The sequence below is a fragment of the Ambystoma mexicanum genome, chromosome 7p (genome assembly GCF_040938575.1).
Source record: "Ambystoma mexicanum isolate Mex_15411 chromosome 7p, UKY_AmexF1_1, whole genome shotgun sequence".
NCBI classification, from domain to species: domain Eukaryota; kingdom Metazoa; phylum Chordata; class Amphibia; order Caudata; family Ambystomatidae; genus Ambystoma; species Ambystoma mexicanum.
In genome coordinates this window covers 388,636,306-388,659,722 of record NC_090939.1, presented here as the reverse complement: position 1 = coordinate 388,659,722, position 23,417 = coordinate 388,636,306, and positions in this window count along the sequence as shown.

Below are 23,417 nucleotides of genomic sequence, written 5' to 3'. Positions count from 1 at the left end.
GCAAAAGGCAAAAGGAAGAAAGAGAGCAAACCTGGTTTTGCGCACAGAGAAAATCTCTAGAAGGACCTTTCCACAAAAAACTGGTGGTTGAAAAAGATGGCTCCCACAGTTACTTTACTGGAGCTAACGCAGCCTGCGGTAAAGATATACCATGGTAGTTCGAACAAAACCACTGCCACCAGCCATTCAGTGAGGAAAGGGTAACATAAAAATGTTACATGAGAGCTAGGCACACAGTATACTAAGTAACCCTTCCAGCATGCTATTGTAAGATAGTGTGTGCTGGGTCTAGAAAGTTACAATGGTAAGTAAAATCAATTTCACTTTACTGCTCTAGGAAACAGTAGTTTATCCCAGAGAAGGTATTTAAACCTTTTGGAAATCTGGAAGACTTCCCTGTGTCACTGCACTGAAGGTGCTTTGTGACACAATGTAAAAGATAATGCCTATGGAGTTTGTCAGACTCCACAACCAAAAGAAACACAGAGGTAACATTCACACAAAAATACATGAGAGAGTGGGAAAACGGGTCACACTTTCTCCAGGTTAAAAAAATCAAGTCCTCAAAATCCAGCAAAGTTGCTGCAGGTCTCTAAGGTGAAGGGAATTAGCACATTTTTGAGAATTCTCCCTAACACTGGTCAGTCCTATGTAGATCAATAAAGTAACCCCTATAAATGCTCTTCGAGGATAACGCTCTCAAATTTGCAACGGCACCCTGAAGTCTTAATACATTCAATCTGTTTAATGTTATATTCCTGTTTTCTGGTAGATGGCTCCCCACTACAACTGGGTAGGTTGGGGTGGAAAGATGGTGTTGATTGATGGTTCCTCTTTTCTCTTCCTGCGTTGACCAAAATGTGATCTGAAATCGAGGTCCTAAGAGATCATTATTGAAATCTAGACCTTTTGAGTTTTTAAGAATGCTAAACACCTTTACTGGGCCCTTTCTTTCATCATTTCCACTGGAGTACCTACGAGTAACATTCTCTCCTATACCATGAGTTGGAATGGTCAAGGGATTTGGGTCAAACCGAACCATGCCTGAGGTAAATACTTCTTTGTAGGATCTTTCACCACCTTCTCTATTGTTGACTTCATTAAACAGGGTGGCAGAGGATGGCAAACACTGAGGAGCGACCACCGGCAAGCCAACGGTGTAGAACAAATGTGAGGCTTACGGTTTATCTGGAGATATGTTTGTAAATGTGACCGATGAGGTCTCCTCTAGAATGAGGTCGGATTACAAAACTCCATCCCCCTTTTGTGACTTAGAGGACTGATTATGCAACTGATTTCTCAATAGAGCCATCACCGAGGGCTGTGTAGAGAGGGTATGGATACATTTTCCAGATGATTGTTTGGCTTTATTGTTCGTTGGTTTATTTTTAGTCCTCTTTTCCTCACACTGCTTGGTTTTAGTTTTCCGTCTTGTCTTCCTCTTTGCTCCACCAGCTATCAGTAGTGTATCACACTGTGAACTGGCACTACAGCCTCTGTATTTAAATCATATGAATTTGAGGTCAGGATCGAGGCAGGCATTGGTTTGTTGAGATTGCTAGACATTGTTAATACAATCACAGATTCATCATAACACGAGTCCGCTATAATGTCCTCAGAGTGTCGCGTTCTTTCATTCACTGAACTATCTTCTTGTAAGACATATGGGGTCATTACGACCCAGGCGGTAAGTACACCAACTTTACCACCATGGTGTAAACTATGTTTACACCATGGTGGATGGTGCATTCACCGCCCCATTCCAAGGTGAGTGGGGCGGTAAATCCCCATTTCCATTTACCCTTCCCCATTCCCATTTTTGCCCCATAGGGCATAATGGGAGTGGGGAAGGCGGTAATTACGGCACCGTAAATTACGGTGCCGTAATTAGCACCAAGGCGGTTTAGCGCCATGGATTTTAACGCCTGCTAAAAGCAGCCGTTAAAATTGGAATCAGGCGTTAAGGGTTAACGATGGCGTTAACCCTTAACGCCTGAGTTGTAATGAGGCCCTTCGTTTTTAAAAACGTTCTTGTATGTGATCCTGAGTAGCCAGTGACTGGGAAGACTCCCTGCCATTTCCCAATCTAGATGTATTGAACTATTGGCTAAAACGAGGGCATGAGTCAGAATACAGTGGCTCTGTCCATTGTTTGTGTCAAGTTCAAAAACTCTTTAGTGTGTACTTCAATATTATCAAACTTAAAGAGTAATGATTCCAACAAGCAGGGGTGTATTTTGGATTCAGTTTTAAATCCTTCATAGAGGGAGAGCAGAACGCACAAAACGTGATTGATTTTGATTGATTTTGTGCAATAAGGAATCATAGCCTTGATTGCCACCCTACGAGATTCTACTTTTAACTTGTTTTAGCATTGCTGACAATTTCCTCTGAGGTGCCGGAGCAGGAGTGGAAACATATGCGGAGATGGAAGTCTCCAAGTCATGAACCACTGCTTCCATAAGGTCTGCAGATGCTTCATATGTTGCATTATCAGTCGCCACCTGTTCTTCCGCAGCAAAGCCAGGTACACATAGCAGCACTTCATCCGGAATTGTAGGACTGTCGCTAGCCAAGGGAATATGAAGGCACCCCTTTAGAATCACTTCATCCTTGTTGGCTAATTGTATTGTTGGAGCTTATTGTATTGTTAGAGGAATCGCTGGATTAAAATAAAAGTGATTTTTGCTGAATTTGTGTTTTTAAATGCTCCCTCTCATGTGTTCTTTGCGCTCATACCGTGAATTGCAGAGCAGCCCCCACCTCCATATGGGCCTTCCCCAGGTGATAATGGAAGGGCTAAGTTGATAGCCAGCTGTAAAACAGCTGATGGCTCCTGCAACATAGTAATAGAGTTTGCTAATTTTGCTCTACTGAGCAATCCGTACAGGCAATAATGAGGACCCTGAAACTTTATAGATTTTAATAGGAGAGCCGTCACCCGGTTGTATCACTCAGTCCAAGAAAGGTCTCCTTAGCTACGGGTCACTTTCCCACCGAACTGCAAAACTGCTGCTACACACGTCACACAATGCGTGGGCTCTGTGCTGTGTGTGCGAATTTAACAGATCACACTTTCCGCCTGGACACTCCTCTGCCGCAGCAGACAGAAACAGCAGACTCCAAGCTCCAAAATGTAGTGCAGCTTCTCCTGCCAAACGTCTGCTAAACACGTTGCACACTGCGCAAGATCTGTGAATTGAACAGATCTCCCAGTCCGCCTGGACACTGCTCCTCCACAGCAGACAGAAACAACAGATTCCGAGCTCCTAAAAGTAGCACAGCTTCTCCTGCCAAACTGCTGCTACACACGTCACACACCATGCATGCTCTGTGGTGTGTGTGTTTTTTGTGTGAATTTAACAGATCATACAATCTGCATGGACACTCCTCCTCCACAGCAAACAGAAACAACAGACTCCAAGCATCAAAACGTAGAGCAGCTTCTCCTTCCAAACTCCTGCTACATACGTGAACCGCGTGAGTTCCGTGCTGAGTGAATGAATTTAACAGATCAAACAGTCCGCCTGGACACTTCTCCTCCACAGCAGACAGAAACAAGAGACTCCAAGCTCCAAAAAGTAGCACAGCTTCTCCTGCTAAACTGCTGGTACACACCTCACACACTGTGCATGCTCCATGCTCTAAATGTGAATTTACCATATCACACAGTCTGCCTGGACAATCCACCTCCGCAGCAGACAGAATCAATTGACTCCAAGCTACAAAAAGTAGAGCAGCTTCTCCTGCCAAACTGCTGCTACACACGTCACACATCATTATTTTTATTTGAAACAAACTTATCTATTGGTACTCACCAACGTTTGCAAAACACAAATCTTCCCCCAAACCATCACTCTAATTTATGTCATCATAAACACATTAAAATAAGTAACACTGCTCAACAGATGGCATTGAACTGGTCTTCATATTAAGAACCACTTTTTGAGAAGACTTCATCAAAGCAGGAGAGCCACGGGAGATGGTTTTAATGGTAATGCCAAGTCTGTTTTTGGATGGAAGAGGGATCATGGCAGCCAGCCGACCCTTTTGTGATCCCGTGCTTTCACAAAAGACTTCAGACGTGTGGCCTCACTTAGCACTCCTCGGTTGTTGGCAGTAATGGAGGGTTATCTTGTCACCAAATGCAGGTTCCTAGTCTCTATAATTTGCATATAAAACCCGTTGCCAGCGCCGAGAAACAATCTAAGAGAGGACAAGATGTAAAAATGACGAAGCCTTCTGAAAAATGTCTGCACTTAAGAGCGCTAATTGGAGGGAGAGTTGATGGCTGTTAACTGATTGTATAGTTTGTTAAATAATGGCACGTCAGTCACCCAGCAGTAAGTGCTCATAATTGCTGGCATTTCAACATGAGTGCTCTATGTAGTGCTTGGAAATAGGATCAATTGTCGCTAAAAAGAAGTTGATAAATACAGTACCAGTTTAAGCGAAGTGAGTGTCATACAGACTGTGAGAGGAGGACCTTTAAAAGCATCTTTTAAAAAAATGACAGTAATTGGGTTTCAGTGCAGTTATTAGAAGTCGTTGGCAAACAACTTTCCTTTACGTTGCATTAGCTTTTTTCTATCATGGCATTCAGGGCATTAAAAACCCACATGTAAACATCGGAGTGTAGGCGTTTGTGTACTCAACAAGAACTCTGAAACATGTGTATGCCTGAGTTACTGTCCAGATCAGCTAAAATTCACAAACTTATTTTTAATTGTGAAAATGTTGCTCGTATACTTTGTCGAATTGCATACAAGTAACATCAAATTCTTCCACAGAGCTTCATGCTCGAATCTTCCGGCGTCTAAGCACTGGAATAATACAAATCTTTTAATTTCTGATTTTATGAAACGCTTTTTATCAAACTTGTTAAGATAAAAGGGGAGTCAGTTCTGCCAGGATTCACAGGTGTGCTGTACAGACCACTCAGTGATGTCTAATGTAAGTGCTTGAGTCGAAGATCTATCTGGCTGACATTAATACGAGGGAACGAAGGGGCTGATTCACAAAAACCTTTTGTGATTTAAGTCAAGGAATGATAATCCACATCTCCATCACTTGTGTCAGAAAAAGCTGAAGGTGATTCTCAACTGAGGAGTTAATGGTGTTATTATTTCGTGATGTAATCTGTCGACTATGGGAAGATGAAGGGGTGGCTCATCCCTATATTGATTCTATCCATGTTTCCCAGAGATTCCAAACTAACCTTGACCATAGAACGAACACTGTGAGGAAACTGCTCACCATTCCGGGCCCCATCCTATGGAGCTCCCTGCCACTGGATCTTTGACAACTGCACTGGCATTGAAGTTTCACATAGGCGTTGAAAGCTGAACTCCTAAAACAACCTTTCAACAATTGCATGGTGGTGTTCCTGCCCCTCTTTACCCCTACAGACTTTTTTCTTGATGACCCGATTCAAGCCCTTTGTGAGGGATTGCCATCTGGCAAGGGTGTAGAAGGCCTGGCTTTTTTTAGTTGTATTGATTCATAAAACGATGCAGGTAATGCTATCTCTGAAAGGGAAATCTACTGATCAGATTCCCTTGCATGGGCTTCATGACAAAAGCCTAGTGCACACGTGTGCCCTGCTGCAGCTGCAGCATCCTGATCTGCACATGTGCCCAATTGACGGCTGCAATGACAGCCAAGCCTCTGCACTTAAGACATGCATTCCTGTACCAAACCCCAAATTCGTGGTGGCAGAATCTTCTCTAAATGTAAGCCATACCTGAGTCAGGCTATGGTGGATGGTATTCTCATAATTACTACAGCAGATTTATCTTACAGATGTGTGTCGTCATAAGAGCCAAGCTCAGCTGTGAAAGGACTGTGTATTCGGCCCAGACAGGGCTGTCACTGCCTTGTGCTAGCAATGCTTTAGCCCTGAGGACGGCCTCTCTTTGATTCCTCTGCCAGGGCTGGTAACCCCTCCCCATGGAGTCACTCCACTGGAAGCTGGCCTCGGAACACGGATCAAAAGAGCACACCCATTCACACTGGATTAGACCCACACCAGGATGCTGCATATCTAAAGGCTTTTAATTCTTTTGAGAAGGGAAGGGATTGGGGTTAGTGTAGGTAGAGGGAGCTCTTGACAACTGGAGGAAGGTGCCATCATCCTGTTTCTGTCTACCTCCATCTCTCCTTCCCGTCTCATACACTGTCTTCAGCCCAAAGTACTTAGTGTGTGATGTCAGAAAGCAAGGTCCACTGATACCAGGAGTAGGGATTGGACAAATAAAACAGGCTAGCTTTAGTATAATTACCTGTGGACATGTATCCTTTAAAAGAAGCAGTCTCTCGCTACTTCTCTGAGTCACTCAGGAACAAACACCTGAGAAGGATTAATTGGAACTCATTTGGGAGACTTGCACTTTCCAAAGTCCTCAACCACTGAGGTGAATAAGGAGCAGTGAAAGGCAGAAGAGATCTCTGCCACCTACCCACTCCCAGGGCACTTTGGGGGTGACTCTAGCTGTGGACATGGACCTATCACTCTGCAGCAAAATCTCCCAAGGCTTGGAGAAGCAGACTAAAAAGACTCATTCTGTCATTGAGCCTTAGTAGAGCATCTTACAGCATCTGGAGGACCAGATCAGCTAAGGTTCCTAGTTCTGCAGCAAAGAAAAAGATCAAACTGACTTCGGGTTGGGTTCAACACCATCAAACCCAAAAGTTTTTGCGGCTGCTTCTGGCCTTGCTCTGAAACACCAAATGATAGTGCCTGCATCTCAAACCAACTCGAGCCCTCGCTGAGCACGTCAACAGTGAGGCTCAAATCAGCCGCTCGTCACTGGAACAAGACTCAAACTACTGGAGAGTCACTTGCCGACTTGATCGAGGGGTTATGCCATCAATCAACCTGACTCTCCCTTGAAATGCCACATCGCTGAACCGCACATCAGACCAACCGGATCAACACTTCAAATGATCACCGTCCAATGAGTCAGACCACTTGAGTGTTACTCATTGATCATTCAGAGTGGTTACAACCCAACTCAACTCAGCTCGACCCAAATAGATTCTGGTGAGGGCCTGACTTGCTTCGCTGACCACTGCCTTCGAACAACAAGGGGCCACCTCATTCGAACCTGCTCGATGCCCCCTTACTGCTTGTATGATCCAGCATACCCAAACTGATCTCAATTCGATTGCACGACTGCTCGAAGCCAGGTTCAACAGCGTTGACCCACTAAGGAACCAAAACAAGGTACTATCAACCCATAACTGCCCCCGGTCCATTTTGGGCCCTAGAGACCTGTTAGGTCACTTGTGCACCTTTTTCATCGAAAGACATCCTTTTTGTGGTTAATAATTTGACAACCACCCATGTATTCATACTCATAGTACTACCTTCTTCTAGCTGTTGCCTTTTCTATGTTCTTTCCATAGGGATGGCGTTTGTACAGTATTTTCCTATTTCGTTTTCTTGCAGAAGGTGTGTTTAATTAATCTAACCTATAATATAAAATCATAAGTGACCGTTTTGTGTAATGTTTTTCTGTAATTTTTTTTGTAATTGCTTGAAATTGGGGTCAACATATGTCCTACAGTCATGGTACAGGTGTCATTCTGTTCCACATTTAGCCCACTGCAATGGTATACTGTCCACATCTGCAATTCCTAAGGCATTTGGAGGGTATTCACTGCTGAAGTTGTGTATGAGTGACAATTCTGTATAACATTTTTGTGTAATGCTTCCACTTGGGGTCATTGTACATCCTACAGACATGGGTCTGGTTTCATCCTGTCGACATTTCGCCCACTTTGATGGTATACTGTCCAAACACCAATTTCTGAGGCGTTTGAAGTGCATTCACTGCTGAAGTTGTGTATAAGTGACAATTTTGGGTAACGTTTCATGTGATTCTGGTGTCATTCCGTCCAACATGCACCCAACTTTGGTGGTATCCGGTCCAAATCTACAAAATTCCTATGGCATTTGAAGTGTCTTAACTGATATTGACTGATTACGTTGTATGATGAACTTGTGTACCATGCCGCTTTGACTTGGGGTCATTCTGTCCCACATTGCTCCAACTTTGCTGGTATACTGTCCAACTTTTGGTTTCCCCAGAGGGGGTGTGTGAACAAAGCGAGCCCTTGGTGGGGTATCCCTACAAGCGCCCAAGCCGCTGAGTCCAATGCACAGCAGTTGTCAGGGGGAGGGTTAGCAACACAAGCCCTCAGGGGGTTGGGCACTGAAGGCACCAGGGGGGGCCACTAATGTATATACATGTGTACAGAACCTTGATTGGACAGTCTCTTTATTTTGGACTGTGTTACTATGTTGTTTGGGTCACTAATGGATCACATTCACACCGCTCTTTAGAGCATTGCCATCCCTCAACCCACGTTACCACAAAAGGCAAAGGAGGTATAGCTCTTAACCGTGCCTGTTTTGCCTTTATGATTGTGTTGGCTCTTGGTTTATAGAAGTGTGAGGGCTGAGTGGGCTCTTTAGCTACTACTGATCCTTGGATTCCTGCAGAGCAGAGGTCAATTCTTCACACTCCTAGATCTGTGTAATGTGTCATATTCCATAGTACCTGCTAAGGGGTTTCCACCACTTGGAATGGCCTATGGTGTACCCTTCTCCTTGGTCTCACCTCTACCGGACCTTACTTTTAATTTCCCCATGCATGCTGAAGTGGCTTGTTTTCCACGAGGCCAAAACAAATCAAAATAGAATACAATCAAATCAATGGTGCTGACTTTAAAGCCATTTTTGTACAAGTTCAACCACTTCAAAAGTCATGTGAATCTGTGTATCATAAACACACATCCATATGCCCTTTGTTCACCCAGGCTGTGTGTGAGGGTGCCAGGATGTCCAATGTATATGCCATATTCGTAATTCCGAGAAATGTTAAAAATGTGAGACGCATAGCATTACCCTGTACCTGTTTGAAGACTCACTGTACAAAGGAATGATTTCTGACCCATCTGTGTGTTTGTTTCCAGCGCTGATATTCCAAATTACTTTTCTATTTCGCTGGCATTTTCTTTTTTGGTTTTCTTTTCAACATGTCTTGCCTTTGGTGGCCTGTCCTGGTGAAATGCTCTCTCAGCACGTGTATGTTTGCTGGAAGTCAAACAGGTGTGTCAGATGAGTGCACCTGAAGCTAATGCATGTATGAAGCCACTTTCTGCATGGTTTATGTTGATACATGATGCCTTTGGAAATTCACTATGTCCTGAATTTGGCACACTGTGCGTATCATATATGAAGACATTGGAATGACCTTTGTGAATACCCATGAGCACGCGATGAATCTGGGCTGATGGGTTGTTTCAATGCATCAAAAAACCATATCCCAAAGTCAAAACCCGGATACACTTGTTGAACCGTGTCTAGATGGTATGCATTCCGTCGAGTTGTTTTAAACAAGTCCACGGAATCTGCAAACTGGCGACAGCAGCCGCATTAACCACTTCTCTCCTGGCTATACCTCTGTCGCAGGTGGAACTTATCTTCTTTTTAAATTACAGGTCAGAGTGGCAGGCCCTGTCAGGCCGGTCATGGTGAACCGTGCTCTGAAAACCTATATCCACAATCACATTAGTGTCAGTGGCGCAGGGCCGATACTAATGTATTCATTGTGGCTGGGCTACACATGATCCCCGCTAATTTAGCAGGTCACCTTTGTGATATTGGTAACCTGCACATTTTTACAATCAGGCATCAGAAAGAAGTGCATCACCTTTGATATGTTCAGATCTATATAACTTCGGCCCATGGGCCCACATTATAGTGTTGCTCATATATAGGGAAGACACAATGGCCTGTTGTCTTTGGGGTTTAGTTAGCAGAACGGCGAGGTAGGGCTGCTCCACGCTAGGAGTTTAAATATATTTTAATGGGATCTTAAGAAACAATTGTGTTTTTTTGGTAGGGGGGGCTATTCTATTTGTCTCGTGAAACCTTTGTTATTTTTGTTGTAAAACAGCAATTGCTTTTTTTTCTCCAGTTTGAGACCCAGATTCTTTGGGAAACAACTTTGATGTAGAAAAAAGATGTTGTTGTTACTGAAAACTTTTACGGAACACGTGTATTAGGGACACCACCATGGTGGCCATTTTACAAATCCCAGAAGCATAAAAGGTATCTGTATAAAACAACACATTCGTGTTTACACATTAGTTGTACTGTTCGACTGATATTACATATCACCGTCCTTATTTCTTCACTTTAGGTGGAGAGTTTTTACCAACGGATTTTACATAGTCTGTGAGTATTTCAATGAGACATTACACAAGTTTTCTCACCAAGTTTTAACCCAAGGCATAGCACTTGCTCAAAACAGGTGTAAACTGTCAGGGAAGTAACATAGGAAGCACAGGTCAACTGAAAAAGCCTTCTCCCCTCACTAAGACAAGCCACATATGGAACCATCAATGATACAGGGATGTCGACACCACATAAAGCATGCATGATTCAGCCTGTCCAACCTTTTCATCAACATGCAGGGAGCAGCACACTTGTCACTATGGCACTGGAAAAGAATCTTGAATCGAGCACATGTCCATCTATGAGTGTATAACGTATGTGAACTGACATGGCACTCAGACGCTAGCGAAGGTTGGCATTATGTGCAATATAAGACACTAGTAAAATAAATAATCAAGACACATACTAACCACATGTTTGTTGCCATTGTCGGTCATGGCTACGGTAAAGATAACAAATAAATAACATTAAGAGGCTGCAGTTCAAAGTTAACCCATGTACTTATGTGTTGGATGAAGCATGTGGTTGCATACATATATGTTCGGTATATAAGAAAATACGCAAACCAGGTGTTTAACTGCTGCTGACTGCTCATACGTTTGGAGATGATTTAAGGTGACTGCAGTGTATTTCACCCCACATTGTCTAGTTTACCAATCTCTGTTAACGCTGGGAACTTATCTCTGTTATCTCTGGTAGGGGATACATTGAAGAGATACCAGATTCTGTCGGTGTCATGGCACTCAGCAGCAGCATTTTTAGAGAGAACAGCCACTCAAAGAGTGATGTCCACAGGCATAAAAGTTGGTGGACAAGGAAGTAGAATGTAAAGAAAAGTCTGTGGGATGTACTAGGTCAAATGCTGTTTGTTAGTGCTAAGACTCAAATGCAACAAAGGAAGCTGTAGGAGTGTTTTGATGGGTTAAACGGTCATTAGCACCCTTTGTGGGGGTGCTGTCCAATCAGGAGGCTCGGAACGTGGGCTTTACTGTATGGTACAGGCCCGCTCTGCGAGCTGCTCGGGCAGCCAGCGTCCCCTTGCCCGCTACTCCTTAACCACTTAGCTTCTGTGTATTTTCCAGCACATTTACAAATGGTGTCTTTTTTTGTTTTGTAAAAATAAAAGGAAACTTACCTTTAGCCCGCGCACGGCCCAGTGCAGTGCTGCTTGTCAGGGAAATCTGTATTCCGGTTAATGATGTCAGAGTCATCAACATTGAAAATACACTCACCTGAAAAGCAGCACTAGGCGGAGCCGAGTTGCGGCCTGAAGGTCATTCTTTTTTTTTTAAATTAAAGACACCATTAGCACCCATGTAGGGAAACTACACGGGTCCTAATGGTGGTATGCCCCTGGGGCGAATGGACGACCCTCTTCGGTAATGGGACTGGCCCTTGTTAAGGGATACTCGCTTTGCTCGGCCCTCAAACTTTACCGACATGGTTGGCCTGCCACATCGGAGTATATATCCTCAGTAAATTCCTTGAGCAAACGAGAGATCTACAATAGTGGATTAGTTGATCAGAGAGAACTATTAAGTATTGTTGCTTCCATTGCGCTTGCTGATATTATTTTATTGTATTTTATTTAAACTGTTATATAGTGCTGCCCCACTTAGATGCTTCCAAAGCACCTACAGCGTTCAAAAGGAGGAGGAGAAAAATAGGTACAATATATTTAGTATTGGAATATTAAGCATGGGAGGTTGTCTGAATGGGTATGGGAGAGGCAAGGGGCACGTTTTGTGACTTTTACAGAATGTGATGCTGGTAGGTGTGGCACAGACATGGGGGCGATAGGGTGTTTCCGGCTCTGGGTGCCCACTGGGCAAAGGCTCGTTTTTGTGTGCAGGGTAGCTTGCAGAGTGGAATGTGTAGGAACTTTTGGCCAGCTTGTCTGGTGATGGATTTCAGTTTGTTGCGAAGACAGGATGGGGATATTGAGGTGGATGGCCTTGTATATGATGCATAGTCCTTTGAAGTGCTTTTCTGGGGTATCGTTAGCCAGTGGAGCATTCTATGTGGCTTGGAGGGGGTATATTTATTGTTTGGGAACCCATTGAGGATAGCGTTTCTGTAGTCCAGATTGGAGAGAACTAGCGCCTGGCCTACGGTATGGAAGTTGTCAGGGTGAAGAGGGTGTCTTATTCAGGGGTCAAGTACTAAAAATTAAAATGGGGGGACTCCTCAACAAACACAGTGGGATCTGACGTCACCAGAAATTAACATATCAAGGTGAAATATGCACATTTAATTAAATTGGCTTTGCATAACCCCCCAAATTGAATAGGACGAATGGCATTTGCCTTTCATAAAATCGACACACACACAAAACCAAGAGAGGATATTTTCGTCTAACAGTGTTTTTGAAAACTTTAAAACGTGTGCATGTTTTAAACTCCAAGAACCAATACAAATGTTTTCCCTGGGACTTGCAGTACCAAAATGGGACATTTCACCTTTAGTTGTTGGTTACCTTTCATCAGGTTAAGTAGTGCAGTGGTGAATTGTCCCACCTAAAAACCTGACGAGTGCGGTTTGATTCCTGATGTCGGCTTTCCTTCATAAATTCAAAGGAAACATTCAGTGTTTCTCCTTTTAGCTGCAGGGGACTGCGTCCACCTTCTGAATAAAGTGGGTGGACTCCGTCCCCCCACGTGTACCCCGACTTGAGCCCTCGCCTTATCTTGTGTAAGAGGTATAGCTGTTTGTTTCATGTTTTGTTGACAGCAGCAATGTGATGTGTGAAGGATATTTAGTGGGTGATGGTAAAGCCTAGGGACTTCACTGGTGTGGTGAGTGATATGTGTGCATTGTTTGTCATGAGTTCTTTGATACATGGGTTGAGGCCAGGTTTGTTCCTGTGGGGAAGATGCAGAGGTGTTATGCTTTGGATGGGTTGCATTTGAAAAGGATGGTGGCCACCCTGGTGGTGATGGTGAAGAGAGTTTTTGAGAGTGGAGTTTCTCAGTGTCGGTGAAAGTGAATGCTGTGGTTGCCAAAAGTCTGACTGAGGTATTAAACATATAGGTTAAATAGATTGGGAGCTAGGGAAGATCCTTGCATTTGACGGTGTTGGAGCTTGATCAATAGGGGGCATTGAAACAAAGTACTTCCTGCAAGTGGGTAAGGAGGAACACTAGTGAAGAGCAGTGCCTGAGAGTTTCATCCTGCAGGTTGGATGTGTAGGAAGATGGTCCGATTGATATTGTCAAAAACCACAGAGAGGTCAAGGAGGGCTAGAAGGGCTGTGCATCCTTTTTCAGTGATATTGTGGAGATCATTCTGGATGTGAAGTGTGACAGTATTGGTGTTGGATCCAAGGTGGAAACCTGATTGCAAGGGGTTAAGGCGGTTGTTTGTTGTGATATGTTTTTGGAGTTTGATTTAAGCAATAGAACCTGAGCGTCAAGGGATTTAAAAAAAAAAAAGTCTTAGCCGAGTCCCCGGCGAGGGACGAAGGCAACCTCTCAGCCGCGGGGAGGCTCGGAGCGGGGATGGCCCCGCTTCTAGCCTCCTCATTGGCTGAGGGGCTGCCACGCCCCCCGCCAGGGACAAAGGCCATGGAATCCCGCCGGAGGGATTCCCGCCCGGGTAGGGACCTGGCGAGAGCCAATCAGAATGCTTGTTGCATTCTGCTTCGCTCTCACCGGGTTACTAATGCGACATAGTGTTTAATGATTCTAGTCAGGTGTGGCAGGATTGTGATGGGGTGATAGTTCTGAGAGAGTGTGAGGTAGAAGAATGGTTTCTTGAGGTGGAAGGTGATTAGGGTGTCTGTGTTGATGGGATGGAATTTCACTTATTTGTTGGAAGGTTCGGGAATGGGAGGAAGAGGTAATGTGGTAGGGAGGGCTTGTCCTATGTTTTGCATTTTGGAGTTCAAGTAGCCCATGAGGAAGTTTCATACTGAGGTGGCTGGAAGTGTGTTTGGGGTGGTGGGTAGTTTGAACAGTTATGTTCTGATGCTAAAAAGTTACTATTTGTGATTGAGGCAGATTGTCACTTCTAGAGGTAGTTTGGCCCTTTGCATGGCCATTTTGTATTTGGAGTGGCAGACGTTGAGTGGTTCTCTGGTGGTGGGCTATGGATTATTCTAGGCTTCTGGCTTGTGTTTGTTGATGAGCAGGGTGTGATTGAACCATTGTTGGTGGTTGCAGGGTTTCTGGGTTTGGAGAGTGGCTTATTGGTGAATTGGTTGGGTGATTGTGGTGTTGTAACTGCTGAATTGCTAAATGGATTGTCTCTGCAGGAAGGATGTTTGTATGAGTTGTTTGAGAGTTGTTTTTGTGATTTCCTTGATTTATCTGGCATGGGGTGGGTGAGGATGTGTGACTGCTGGGTGATGTTGTGTGGGAGACTGAGTATGAATAGAATTTGAAGTTGAAGTGAACTGGCCATGGTATCCAGATTTTATTTTTCACAGAAACCAATGTATACTCAGGAAATCAGAAGGTCAAGGCTGTTCCCAGCTATGTGTGTGGCGTAGGTGATGTGTTGGAAGAGGTTCTAGAGGGGAGTGAACTGAATAATCTGTTCAATATGGGGTTGCTGTCTTGGTGGGAAGTAATTAATTGAAATTGCTCAGGAAGACATTTGTGCAAGAGGAGCATTGGTGGTTAGTAGTAAATCGGACCATTCAGTGTGGCAGTTAAGATTGTGTTTTGTGGATAGTAAATGAGGTTGATGACTATGAGGTGTGGATGTATTGGAGGGTAACTGAGGAATAGTGGGTTTCAAAGGTGAGTGGGTGGGATTGCCAAGTGTGAATGAATCTTTGTAGAGGATGGACATGCCAGTATCTGTGTTGTGTTGCATTTCCCTGTAGTGGATGGGTTTTTGTGGGGGGGCTCATGTCAGGGATGATATGTGTATGATGGGGCTTCAGACATGTATCTGTGAGAAAGAGCATGTCTTGGGTCTGTGTGGCAATTAGGCAATTGATTTTATGTGGGAGTGTGTACAGGTGCAGAGTGACAGCTACGTAGGATGTATATGTATGTAAACTGTTGTTGCATGGTATATATGAATTATAGTTTGGTTTATATGTTGTTCGTTTTTTGACTTGTGTCATTTATATGCCACCCGGTGGCAAACACAGGTTAACAGGAGGCAAGCAAGTTATACAGAGAGTTATTTACTCCTCCCTCAGCTCCGTCACTCTTTGCTCAGGATGTCCAGGTGAATGGACATTCAAAGGAAGCAGCTTATATTTCCAAACTGACCATGAAATAGTTCAAAAGGAAAGAGATACAAATGGGTAATAACAAGTTATGTTATTTGATATTTGTATGGCACCTACTGTCTCTAGTATGGTTTCAAAGTGATGCAGTGTCTGAACGCCCTTCGGAAGACAGTAGTCTCTCCAAACATGTGAATAAAAGGAACAAAATATTTGCGAGTGAACATTAATTGACATTCCATGATAAGCTAGATTGCTAGTTTGAAGCATTTAAAAGCATGCAGCGCTTTTTGCACAGGCATAAGGGAAGACTGCTATGTCAGTGGTTATGTGATGGCTGGACGACATTTTTTGTTGGGCTCAGCTCTATAGTATGGGATGCAGTACAAGAGGGGGCAAGTGTATTGTAAATAGTCTATCAATCCCTGGGGCAATTGTCTACAGTTGAGGGCTCTGCTATATTTAGTCACTCCTCTTAACATGTCCCCTTCTGAGGTTTTAGGAAACAGAACATTCCAGGGCAGGCATTATTCGTTTGAATAGAAACTCTGTTTCTTGGAAAATCAACAATTGAGTCAAAAAGAACATTCCAAATAATTGAGTAGCCACTGTGGGATGGTCTTCAATGAGTAGGTGGTTTTGTGTATAGGGAATTGGACTTGCAATGTATATTTATTTTATTTTATTCATGTATCTGTTTCTAGGGTGCCAAAGCCCGCAGGCATCATCTTTTAGATTTCAGAAGGTATAGAGAGATTTTAAAAATAGATTAGTTATAGACAAAAATGACTTTTGAGGATGTGGTTATGCATACATTCAAAACTCAGTCTAGAACATTAGAAACACGTCTGGCTTCCTGGCAAGATCATGTGAGAGGTTTCAGTGGTTGGAGAATACAAAATTGGGCAGAGGCACAGCAAAATCTGTTTGATGCACATGGGATGGGTCAAACATCCTTTTGTCCAATGCCAAGGTGGCTGCTAGTGTGCCCGTAGCAATATTCACAACTTAGAAAGTTAGTTATCACACATAAATGGGGTTCTTAGTGCATGTTAATTTGGCAATGAAAAATCACATTGACTGAGTTGAAATATGAAACATGTTACAGTGACTGGTGTAAAGCCACTGCGAAAATGTTAATACCAGATCCAAATAGTTAAAGGGGAATATTGCAAATCCTGCAAGAATGGGCTGTCAGTGTTGAATATTTTCAGATGGGGCAGATTGATTAGTTGCAAAGGGTACATTCATGCATTAAATTCCACATTTCAGTTTCATGAGTATGAGAATAAAAACAAGGTTGTAATGTTATATCCTCAGTCAGTCCTCCTCGTTGTGTGTCTGAAGAGCTAAGGGTTGAGTGGGGAGTTAAGGGAAGTGAAGTGGGAAAGGGAGGAGGTTATTAAGAAGAATAAAGGGTTTGAGTTGGAAACACTCCTCATTGGTGTCCTGTGTATTATTTAAGCAATAAGCCCCGAGCAGGGGGCCATTACCACTTCAGGTAATGTCCCAGGCCCATAGTTACAGGCTTAACCGAGGCTTACTTGAAGTGGTAATGCCCCCCTGCAAGGGGCTTATTGCTATTAGTACACCGGCCCGTAAGACTGGAGTACTAAAAGCATTTTATTTCTGTTGGGAAACACTCTGGCATTTTGCAACAGAAAAAAAGTGTCAAAAATGCCCCCGGGGAAGGGGAAACAAAGTCTGTTTTCCCTTTCCATGGCGGGCATTGCAAACAATTAAACAAATAAAATAAACAAAAGGGCCACCACAGAATGGGAGAAGGGACTACATGTAGTCCCTTCTCCCTTTCTGTGGTGGCCATTCAAAAAATAGGAAAAAAGTCAACAACAAAAAATGGGTGCAATGAAAAGGAGAGAAGGGTCTTCGTGTAGTCCCTTCTTCCTTTCCATGGCGACAGAAGTGTTTTCAATGTGCCTACTCCCGAAGCAGTGAAAAAAAGCAGGTCAGTGAAGGGAAAGGGGGGGATTTATGAAGAGGGTGACGGGAGGGGAGCAGAGCACTTACCTAAATCCCCGGTGGGGGAAGATGGCGGCCTCCAGCCGTGAGGAGCCTCAGTGCGGGGAGATTGCCATGTGGTAATTTCCCTGTTCTGAGCCTCCTTATTGGCTGGGAGGCTGCAAGCCCCATGCTGGGTCCTAATGGTATACAAGCCCCCACCCATGCATGTCCTGCCTCCCCGCATGACATTGGGGATGTAGAGATACAGACACTGAGCTGTCAGAGAGCACTGAGTCACCGGGGAAGTGGACCACTCATCTGGAGTGCAGTAAGGATATCTGGCACAGCTGCGAGCAGCTGCAAGAGCTGCGTGAGGCGCAACCTGTGAGCCACCCCTTCCCTCTGGTGTGCAAAGGGGACAGCCCAGGGGCATGGATGACAACTGAGCCGTGATAGGGAGACACAGTGAGGGATCATTGGGGGGCCAGGACGGCAAGTGACCCTGCGACTGCAAGACCAAGCCATCAGGTGCATGATCATTAAATAAACACATTTGGAAACACGTGGCACTGCAACAGATTCAGACAGCCTGTCAATGAAGAGAATATTGGACAACTGCAAACAACTCGGAGAGCCATGGCAGGCTACCCAAAGAGGCACATTGAATTGGGCGCAGGAAGAAAATGTCAAATGAAGACATCTTAACTACAGTTCCAATGTAATTGCCAGGAATATTTGTGCCATCACACGGTGAGTCCCTGTTGTACATTTACCAAGGGCTTTTGACCTGATGGACACAAGCAATTAAGTCCTCAGATGGACATATGATAAAAGACTTCAATGTCTATATGGGTGCCTTAGGTCCATTAGACCATTAGATGACAAAAGAAAGAAAAATGTACTGGCACTAGCAGTGGGGGTTGCTGTGAGAGTCATTTTATATTAACTCCCGAACAATGAGCACACCTGTGCAATATTTCACACCACACGTGAATGTTGACTATGAATGTTGACTATGAACTATATATCATCCATACAACCACACAAGACAAGGGAGAAACAAAGGACAATTTTGTGATGTCAGGATCAAACACTGTGAATTTCATCAAAACTCAAATGATAAGGTGTTGAGGTCACAAAATCTTAGCAGGCTGTGAATCTCCACTATCCAGGAAGAAACTGTTGCAGAAACCGCACACGTTGGAGTTAATACTGATGATGGCCCACACAGAATCACCCATTTGCCTTCAGGTGGAGACAATGTCTAAACTAAAGCTACACTGATCACCAAGACAACAAGCCAACCTCAACAAACTATAACATACACAGACCAAGCCGACCATGAACAAACCCATAGACAGATCATGTTTCAAATGCGGGTATGAGTTTCCAGATGAGGGCATCAGAAAAACATGCTTGGCATATGGGGAGAAAATATTTTTTAAGGAAGTGTGCTGTAAACAACCCCAAGCCGCACATCCAGTCTCTTCCCCACGCTCACCAGGAAGTCATAGAAGGGCAGCCAAAACCTATATCATGCCTCTGAGAATAGAAGATACCATTCCCGGAGAGACTACAGATCCTCAGAACTGAGGGAACATAGACTCCCAATGTAAACTACATGGCAAACAGATCATTATCAAGGGGGGAGTGTAGCTTGTTACAAGATAATCATCGCAAGAAAGGATATGTATGGGCAATAGGTAACAGGTCAGCGAGAGTAAACCGCCAAGTCATACTAATGCAGGTCAATAACAGCCCCACTGAGTTTCTAGTGGACATGGGAACGACTGTAGGAAGCATACCATGCCCTACCTAAGGCACCTCACTTGAAACCATCCTAAGTGGAAATATATCCTTGTGGGTCCAATATCCCTTTTACATGCAAGTGAACATCAAGGGGTTCATCCATCTATGTGTCAACATGCAGAGACCAAACAAGGGGATACAGAGGGAGCACCATCAGGCGCTAAGAACCACAGACATGATTCACCAGTTGAATGAAGCAACAGTATTCTCTAAATTGGACCTCAAAAGAGGCTATCAACAGATGGGGCTGGCTCCGAAATCCAGGTATATAGCGACATTTGTGACACACGTGGTTCTATACCGCTCCATGTAGTTTAGTTGTTGGGTCTCGTCTTCAGCAGAAATATTCCAGGAGGAGATCCACAAAGTCATACATCATTGTTAGGACTGTGGGGGTGGTGGGTGGTCATGGGGGTCTCTGCCACCAGAGCCTCCAAGCACTGGCTAATAAGCCCTGGAAATGCGTGGTGCTGGGGCTTTGGACCCCGCTAGGAATGCATTTCCCAGGATTCTAGGCGCGCCTGTACACATGCAGCATGCAGCAAAAACACGCTTTTAAGGGTCACCCGTGCCCATGCCAGGTTCTGGTTATTGCTGATTGCAGGCACGAGCAGGGCAGCAGAGTCATGTTTTGGCATTCCTATTTCCAGGGGAGAATCCTCTGCTCAGGTGAGCCATGTGAAGCTGTTGATTATTCTCAAGTGCTCCAGGGATGGCTCAGCGGTCTTTGCTGAAGCCTTCGCTTCAACCAAGCTCCCCAGAGACGGTATACAGAACCTGGCCTCATCAGCATTCCACGTGGAGCCAATTCCAATGCTGGTACACGGTCAGCATGACGGTCAGGGTGCCAGTGAAACAAGGAGGAAGGTAAGCCCTCCATTTGCTGATACGCATTCTTCAGTCCACTTGGGGTTTCCTTGGGAGGCTCCCCGAAACTGAGATAAGTACTCAACCATGTTTGACGTGAATGAACTGTAGTATGTGTCCTTCATTAGGGTATAAGGATTCCACCCCTGAGGTGTAACAGGGAACTTGAGCATCCCTGTGGTGTAACAGGGAACAATGGGCATTGTATGGCATTATGTGACAGGCTATGAGTTAGGCGAAATGTTATACCTCATGCTCTAAGTCATGTACATGTTGCTTTCACCTGCTTCTTGTATTGTGGGTGGATTCAGCGATTCATGCAACCATTTAACTGTGCTCAGTGTAGTATGTCATGTCTGTTATTAGGTTGTGGCTACAGAAGTTGCAGGTCCTTCTGCGTGTCAGGCTTTAGAAGCTATGGTAGATATACATTAACAGTTTTGTTGAATGTTGCCTTCCCTTACACCCCTTCCCTATCCACTCAACTTACATAACCCTCTTTCCAGTTTCCCTACTTCCCCCCATACAAATCCACAACTTATCCCTAACCCTCTTCCCCCCCGTTGGCTGCCTCAGTGTGACCTGTTAGTTATAAATCAGGAACCCGTGCCAACCAAGGTGGGAGGGTCGCACTCCATTCTGCTTACATGGTTAGGGAGGAGTTGTGTATCCTTCTCAGGGCTTGATAGGCATGTGCCAAGTTGCATAAACTATAATGACAATATGCTGGTTTTCGGACAATCCATGGAACTACATGATGCCACACTGCATCGGGTATGCATGGCCATGGAGGCAGCCCATTTGTCCCTGAACGAGGATAAGTGTGAGTTTAGAAAGGCATGCTTAAATTCTTCAGCCATATGCTCTCTGACCAATGGATGCAGCACTGAATGAGGCTCCACAGCCTGAAAACATCTCAGACCTTCGGTCATTTCTACGGCTAGCCAGCTATTGGTTAAGGTACATGCCACACTGAGTGCACTTCTATGGGACCTCAGCAAGAATCAAGTAGAGTTCAGATGGACACCATCATGTGAGAAAGCATTTGAAGACCTGAGACAGAAAATAACATCTGCGGAAGATATGGCCTATGTGACGAATCAAGGAAATATGCCCCTTCTCCCACCTGTGAGGCTACGGAGGTGAGTCCACTCTGCAATACCCTCCCTAGGGGTAGAGGCAAGTAGGACCTCACCGGGAGAGACTCCCCGTTTGGGGACAAGCACTCCCATTATGATGAGGAACTGCCTAGAGAGCCTTGCAACAATACCCCTTCAGATGTATCTTATAAAGATTTATGTGGAGAAAATATCAATATGTGTTATTGTCAATTGGAAACTGTGAATATTCCTTTAACTAAAAAATTCCCTTTGACTGGGACAAAGAAGAGGCCCTTTGAAGGAGAAGAGAAGCCATACGAGACAGAGAGAAAGGAATTTGACACTATGCCGGGAAAGTCCCATGGCTACGTAGTGTATGGGAGGAGGTGGTTAAGAAGAATAAAGAGTTTGAATTGGAAAAACTCCCTGTTGGTGTCCTGTGTATTATTGGTGGGTACCCATGCATGTCCTGCCCCCCACCCCAAGACAAAGGTGATGATTTTTCTTTTTTCATGGGCAGTCTTTGGTAATTATGATGTATCAAGAAGTAATGTTCTTGCTAAGCAGAAAGTATTTTCTTTTCTTTAGTTTTTTTCATCATTCGTTCTCTTTCACGAAAGAAAATAAAAGTGTTCCTTAGGTTGCAAATGGCATCATTATTGTTGGGTTTCGATGTCAAGAAACCCATGACATGACCGACTTTGTAAAATATGTTGTTGAGAAGTGGGTTAATTTTAATATATATATCATCATACCAGTGAACCACCCTTGTGATTTTGTGTAAATTACTTCTGTATTTTAATGTGCTGTCTTGGATAGCATACCCATGTATTGCCCTGCACCCTATGTGCCCCTGGCAGACCATTCCCAAACACTCTCGCTCTCCTTGCAGCCCATCAGCCTGCATCTCTTTCCACCAGAATCAGCCCCAGGATAGGAAACGGAGAAGGAGATCACAAAATCCCTACCCACCTACGGGTCCTGCCCAACATCCTATGCTTCCTGGCAGACATTGAGGGCACATCTCATCACACTGTGGCATTGGACGTTGACGTCATCCAACCCTGCTCCTCCCAGATGTCTTACAGATGTCAAGAACCATGGTGATGTGGATATGCCACCACATGTCCTTGCTGACTGACCTTGTTGTCCAGAACCATATCAAGGCACATAAGTATGCCACAGTTGTCTTTCTCAATGTGACTGTCATTTCATCGTCTGTAATTTCATCCCCTGTCATTTTAACACGCACATTCCATCGAAAATCCTCCTCCCCCACTTATTTTTGCTATTGCCTACCCGCCCAAACCCTTATCTCCCCTTTCCCACCCCTTCTAAAAAATTTGATGAGCACATTCAATAGAATGTGGACGTTGAAATGCCTGGGGATGAACATTCAGGCGATGAAAGGATGTTGTACCAGTTTATTTATAAAGCGCCTATATACAATGTGTTTCAAAGCGCTTTGAACTTGAACCACCCAGGGAAAGTAAGCCAACATATGTTCAGGAATAAGCGTATGCAAAACTCAAGCAATAAACTAGTTCTGGGATGATGACCTGCTTTTGACATATGTGCATACAAGATACCCCCTAGCTCTTAGCACCATGGCAAGCATAGGGAGGTATTACAGCCTTGCTAATCATGGCTTACTGGGTGTATATATATATATATATATATATATATATATATATATATATATATATATATATATATATATATATATATATATATTACATGGCCACGGTAGTGGCCATGTAGTTATATGGTTAAGTTTCAGTTTCCATAGGAAGAGCACTTTTTGGGCGGTTTATAACTTCGCTAGCCCTGGACGAATCCTCACCAAACTTTGCGAAAAAAGTATTTGGGTCACTCTGAATTTTTTTGCAAAGTTTGGTGAGGATTCGTCCAGGGGTGGCAAAGTTATAGGTGGGGTCCCAAAACTTTTATTTTCCCATAGACATAATGGGAAAAAACTGTGCTCACGCCTACAGCCCAAACCGCTGGACGGATTTACACCAAATTTGCGGCAGGAGCGGCGGCTTGGTACGGAAAGCGTGCTTTGCTTTATTTGGTGTAAATCCGTCCAGTAGTTTTTTAAAAAATGACAAAAATGTAAGTGAGAAAAATTAGTGATATCTGTGTTCGCTTCGCGGACACACTTCCCTGTTCGCTCCGCGGACAGGACGGTGATTGGGCAAGCAGCTTGCGTGATGTTCGCGGACATCGGACGTGCTCACTCATTGGATGT